Source organism: Aegilops tauschii, chromosome 7 (genome assembly GCF_002575655.3).
Source record: "Aegilops tauschii subsp. strangulata cultivar AL8/78 chromosome 7, Aet v6.0, whole genome shotgun sequence".
NCBI lineage: Eukaryota > Viridiplantae > Streptophyta > Magnoliopsida > Poales > Poaceae > Aegilops > Aegilops tauschii.
In genome coordinates, this window is record NC_053041.3 from 226,819,187 (window position 1) to 226,826,087 (window position 6,901).

Genomic DNA, 6,901 nt, shown 5'->3' on the forward strand with positions numbered 1-6,901 from the left:
GTTTTTCTGAGGGGCTCACACCTGCTACCCCCCTGCGAGTGCCCCGCGAGCGGGGGCTGGGCGTGGTATGTGCGTGCCAGGCACGTTCGGTCCAGCCCGGGCGGTGACAAGACCCCTCCAGGGTCAAGGTGCAATCGCCACAGGATCACTGTGCGCATACCTTGCCATAGTCCGGCATTCACTCCTCGCGAGGATCTCTTGGACGGGCAGCAGGCTTCTAGGTAGACATGGGACCTAGCGGGCCTTGAAGGGCTCACCTCGGGAGGAAGGTTCAACCAGGATGTCAGGGCTCACTCAAGACCTGCAGAACCAAGATAAGTGGCAACAGTTACCCCGCACGGGGGCCCGCGGGCCCGCGACGACGCGTCCTAACTCCGTCCTTAAAAGGCATTTCACCAGTTTGTACATTTCATTTCATACATTATAAGGCCCCCCCCCTCAAAAAATGCTTTCACGCCCCGCAGGGCCGCGCCCAAGGTTTTTCTTTCATACAGGTTAAGGCAAAAGGAAATACAGGTCTAACCGGAGGTGCTGCCTTCCGCGCCGTCCTCATCGTCTTCATCCACACTGTCTGCGTCTTCACCATCGTCGTCTTTATCGTCGCCCTCCGCATCATCCCCGTCGACCGCAATCACGGCCGCATCATCCTCGGGAGCGAACTCCGCGACCAGCGCATCCACGTTGTCATCCACCCAGGTCGCCAGGTTGTCCTGGATGACCCCGGGCACGAAGGCTATGGCGGCGTCGAAGTCGAAGTGGGGATCAAGGTTCAGGAGGTGGCTGAAGACGCGTGAGAACGCGCGCCCGAGAAGGCCCCGACCTCTCTCTTCAACGAGCTCGCGAGCCATCGCGGCCCGATCTCTAGGCGGGTCACAACCTTAGCAACGAAGTGGAGGTGGTTCGCGTAATCTTCCTCGTGCGGGTGAGGGGCGCACTCCTCGCAGATGGTGCTCAAGGCTCGGTTGGCTCTCACCCTAAGGGCCTAGAGCATAAAAGCATGCTCGCGTTGCAGCGTCTGTCGACAGCACACCTCATCCGCGTTCTTCTTCGTGAGGGACGCGACGCCATCGATCAGCTGCTGGAGTGAGAGCAAGTCGGCGCGTGTGGAGGCCAAGTCAGCCTGGGCGGAGGCCTGAGCTGCCTTGGCGGCCCTCTCGCGCTGCTATGCCTCGTTCATCTTTGTCCTAAGGGCGGCGGTCCTGCCCTTAACCTCGGCTTCCAGGAACTCCAGCTTCAGGCGGTGCTCGTCGGCGAGATTCGCACGAGCCTTCGCCACCCTCCGATCGACCTCCTCCTAGATCTTGGCTTCCCGCCTGGTGACGGCATCCACAGCCATCACCACTTGGGGCTCCCTCACATCCAGCCGCTCAAGCTCCAGGCTGTGCTCCAGGGCCTCCAGCGCCAGCGTCTCCTCGCGCTTCTGGATCTCTTTCTCCTCGGAAGGGGCCCCACTTTGTGATGCAACCAGGGCGGCCCTGCGCGCTTTGATCTCCTGCTCAAGGGCGGCATTCGAAGCTCGGAGCTCCCGCTCCTGCCCCTCGGCTGCCTCACGACGGCGGTCGGCGGCCCTAGCTTCCTCCAGGGCACGGGCACAAGCTTAGCGAGAAGTCGCGAGGGACACCGCGGTGCTTGCACTGTCACGCTCGTGCTGAAGATACCCGAGGTTGATGGCGACCTTCAACCGGTGCCACTCATGCGCCATGCGAAGGTCCTCTGTCTCAAGGCAGGTGTCGACATCAGCAAGCTACTCCCAAGCTGACTCGGCGCACCCATCGCCTCCCGGAGAAGCTCGTGTCGGACAGCTGCGCCCGCGCGTGAGCTCCAGCGTGCGGCCAAGCCCGCCCTTCGCGCCGGGGGCTGCCAGAGGGGCTTGGAGTGTCTCACCTGTCCCTGGTAGGGGGCTGGAGGCCGGCGCCTTCCCTGCTGCTCTCCGGGTCTCGGCAGAGGTGCTAGGCGGAGCGGTCTGGCTGCTCGAAGTCGAGGCTGGCTCTGGGGCCTCCCAGCCGCCGGCAGCAACCAACAGAGGCGCCCTTGGCACGCCTCCTACACCCCATGCCGGGCCGCGAAGGAAGAGCGCCAGGAACACAGGCTCAAGGACCCCATCGGCGCGTCCGCCTCTTGGACCGGCCCCGTGCCTCGCACGGGGGTCCGGTGCGGGGAGCCTGAAATCAAGAATTAGCCAAGGACTTGTGGAGGCCACTCCTCAGGAGATCTCGCCACCGCAGCCGAAGGGATCCTGAAGAGCAATTGTCAGGAAAGGACACGACGTGCAGGAAATCACGAAGATAAGGTACTTACTCGTCTATGGCTATGTACTTCCTCTACTTCAGCGGCAGGTAGGCATCACCACTGCAGCTCGGAGATCCTTTCCTCTTGCGGAGTTCCTCGAGGTTCAGGCGAAGCCGAAAAAAGTCCGGAGCGCGACCGTCAGCATCTGGGGCATTCGGTGGGGCCCGTGGGGTGGCGACCTTAGGAGCACCAGACTGCACCGGCTCTCCAGCTGCCACCTCAGGACTGCTCACCCGAGCTTCGGAGCGGCCGCCTCCGGAGCGTCGGGCTACATCACCTCTCCAACAGCCGCCACAGCGGCACCCGGCGGCATTCGCGCCCCTGCATCCACATCTGGGGCACACGCCGCAGGGTCGGTGAGTGTAAGGATCGAGAAGAGGTGTCTAGAGGGGGGGGTGATTAGACCCTCAACAAAGAAAAGAAGCAGTTTTTAATTTCTTCAAGTTAAGGTGGAGTTTTAGCACAAGTTTAAACATTCACAATACATTTCAAGCAAGCATGGCAAGAGTATATGAGCAGCGGAAAGTAAAGCATGCAAGTTGCAAGAAACTAAAGAGATGGGATTGGAGTGTGCAAACGCAATTGGAGACACAGAGATTTTTGGCGTGGTTCCGATAGGTGGTCCTATTGTATATCCACGTTGATGGAGACTTCAACCCACGAAGGGTAAAGGTTGCGCGAGTCCACGGAGGGCTCCACCCACGAAGGGTCCACGAAGAAGCAACCTTGTCCATCCCACCATGGCCATCACACACGAAGGACTTGCCTCACTAGGGTAGATCTTCACGAAGTAGGCGATCTCCTTGCCCGTACAAACTCCTTGGTTCAACTCCATAATCTTGACGGAGGCTCCCAAGTGACACCTAACCAATCTAGGAGACACCACTCTCCAAAAGGTAATAGATGGTGTGTTGATGATGAACTCCTTGCTCTTGTGCTTCAAATGATAGTCTCCCCAACAATCAACTCTCTCTCACAGATTTGGATTTGGTGGAAAGATGATTTGAGTGGAAAGCAACTTGGGGAAGGCTAGAGATCAAGATTCTTGTGGTTGGATTGGAATATCTTGGTCTCAACACATGAGTAGGTGGTTCTCTCTCAGAAAATGAATGGTAGAAGTGTAGGCACGTACTGATGGCTTTCTCCACGAATGAAGAGTGGGTGGAGGGGTATATATAGCCTCCACACAAAATCTAGCCGTTACACGCAATTTACTAAACTCGGTGGGACCGAATCGAGAAACTCGATCAGAGCGATTTAGTTAAAAATGTGAACGTTAGGCTTTTTGGTGGGACCGATATGATCAACTCGGTGGAACCGATGTGCTAGGGTTAGGGTAAAACCTCAACTCGATTTGACCGATTACACAAACTTGGTGAGACCGATTTTGGTAACAAGAAAAATAGAGGGTTGGTCAAGCAAACTCGGTGGGACCGATTGAATATCTCGGTGAGACTGAAATAATTGCAACACGCAACAGAGAGTTTGCAAGCCCATCTCGATGAGACCGAGATCCCATCGGTGAGACCGAACTGATTAGGGTTTCTGGCAGTGGCTATGTCAAGTGAACTCGGTGGCGCCGGATAGATCAAATCGGTGGGCCCGAGTTTGACTTTAGGTTTGGGACATATGTGGAAATGAGAAACTGCTTGAGGGCTTTGGAGCATATCACTAAGCACTTTGAGCAAGCAAGCCATTAAGCAACACCTCATCCCCTTTTAATAGTATTGGCTTTCCTATGGACTCAATGTGATCTTGGATCACTAAAATGAAAATGTAGTGTCTTGAGCATTTGAGCTTTTGCCAATCTTCTGTCCTTAGCATCTTGAAGGGGTTCTACATCCTCTAGTCCATTCCACTCCACTGTTGAGCTCATCTGAAATATACTAGGTGAAAATATTAGTCCAACAAGAGATATCTTGACATTAATTACCAAAATCGCCCAGGGAGCACTTGTGCTTTCAATCTCCCCCTTTTTGGTAATTGATGACAACATACATCAAAGCTTTAGATAAGGATATTAAAAAATAGGTAAAGCTTTGGAAGGACATGTAACAAGCATAGGCTCCCCCTACATGTATGCAATCAAGTAAGTATGGAATGAAAGAACATGTGAATGCATAAGCATGATAGAGCAAGCAATGAGTTACATGTATCTTTGCTATATGCATCAGAGCAAATGGTGTGAGTATAGGAGGTGTACCTTCATGTTCATGAGTCCTTCTTGCAAACAATATGTACATTAGCAAGAGATCATCATGGACATGTGTCTGATGCATATACTTACCTTGTGGTCTTGAGCTGGCTTTGGAAGAGATGAACCTGAGTAAACAGGGTTAGATAACACAGAAACATCTACTAAACAAAGCAAGAACAGTAAACCACAAGAGAGCCAAGATTGGGATGACATGTAGAGAGTGAGTACTAGGTACTCTATTGGATATAGACATGTCCCCAAAAGGTAAAGATATGCAATGAATTCAAAGATTTCCTTCCCTTAGGTGTCTTTCTCCCCCTGAATCTTATAAGTGATAATGGGAGAAGATAGGGAAAAGAAAATCAGAGTAAAACAAGAGAATTAGAACAAAACAATCATAACATATACATGTCTTTTCCCCTCTTAAAGACATGTGACTTCTCTCCTCTTGAATACCAAGCATCTGGGGTCTCTCTCTCCCTTTGAAGTGATAAAGCTTTTATGTGATATCTCTCCCCCCTTTGACATCAATTTCCAAACTGCATCTTCTGGAATGTGAGTCGAATAGGTTTGGTCCTTGAGTCACATGACAAAGCAGCATGTAGAATGTGATGCAGGTAGAGGACAAGAATAATTGAGTGGAGCTGGAACAAATATGCAGGATGCAAATGGAAAGTGTCTCCTCATCATTGAAATCGGTAACACCGAGTTATTTTCTTCTATGGCACCGAAATGGTTCAGTTTGACCGAAAGAGACAAGTCGGTGAGTCCGAGTTCAACACAGAGAGAGAACAATTGTCATCTCAGCTCACTAGGCAAATAAGATCTCACAAAGATTTGCAAGGAATTAACTGAAGGATTTGCAATGAATTGGTTGCAGGGAATACAGAACGTAACACAGAAAAGAAAAGAAATCTAGATGAAGTTTTTTTATTAAATAAAGGGAACAAATATGCAAAAAACAAATGCAAGAACACAGAGAAACACTAGAGAACTTCATCTAGAATTGACTGAGGAGTCAAGTGAGAACACTTGATCGTAGGTCATACTCATCGTTTAAGCTCAAAATGGGGTTACCATGTTTCGTTTAAGCATTTTGATGTATTCACATCTTGTTGAGCTGCTTTGTCCCATGACTTGGGGTAAAGCTTCTCTAAGATGGAATATCATACCTTGGGTGGTGGTGTTGAACATGATCATGTAGTTGAACTTGTGTGGGATGCTCGAGGTTGATGTAGCTCATCAATGAGTAGGGAGTACCGCTTGTAATTTGACTTCATCTACCTACATGGGTTAGTCTTGCAAGGAAGAGCACTTGTGTATCCAAAATGACAATCATGAATTTGGTACCAAAGGAAATTTGATATATAGAATTTGTCAAAGGATATGTTGAAGGATTCATGCTTCCTTGTCTTCAACCACCATATTGTAGAGACTTGGTGATGTAGAGATTGCTCAAGATGTGAGTGATTTGCAATCTCATAGATTTACATTCATCCAGGTACCTACAAGGGTTAGATAGCATGCAAGGGTACAAGTATATCCAAGACATATGATCATCATCATAAGAGAAATATCAAGGATTAGTCAAAGGCTCATGCCTTGCATGTATCCAAATGGAGTTTCTACTCCAAGTTTGAAGCATCAATGATGTTCAGTTCACCTCTCAAATGAGAAAATACTTTCTCATCAAATGGTTTGGTGAATATATCCGCCAATTTCTTATCGGTACGAACATGCTTAAGATCATTGTCTCCTTTAGCAATGTGATCTCGAATGAAATGATGACGAACTTCAATACGCTTAGTTCGAGAATGTTGCACGGGATTGTGAGCAATCTTAATAGCACTTCCATTATCACAAGGCAATGGAACAGGTTTCACATAGATCCCATAATCTTTAAGAGTTTGGGTCATCCAAAGTAATTTAGCACAACATGAACCGGCGGCAATGTATTCCGCTTCGGTGGTGGATAAGGATACCGAGTTTTGTTTCTTGGAGGACCAAGACAAAAGAGATCTACCAAGTAATTGACAAGTACCCGAAGTGGACTTTCTATCAACCTTGTCACCGGCATAGTCCGAATCGGAGTAGCCAACAAGATCAAAAGAAGACCTCTTAGGATACCAAATGCCAAAATTTTGTGTATGAATTAAGTATCTCACTATCCTTTTCACAGCCTTAAGATGACATTCTTTAGGGGGCGCTTGATATCGTGCACACATGCACACACTTAGCATAATATCAGGACGGGAGACACATAGATATAACAACCAATCATAGAGCGGTAAACCTTTTGGTCAACCGATCTGCCATCCTTAGTCAAGTCAAGATGTCCACTAGTAGGCATGGGTGTTTTCATACCTTTGCTATCTTGCATGTTGAACTTCTTGAATAAGTCCTTGGTATACTTTT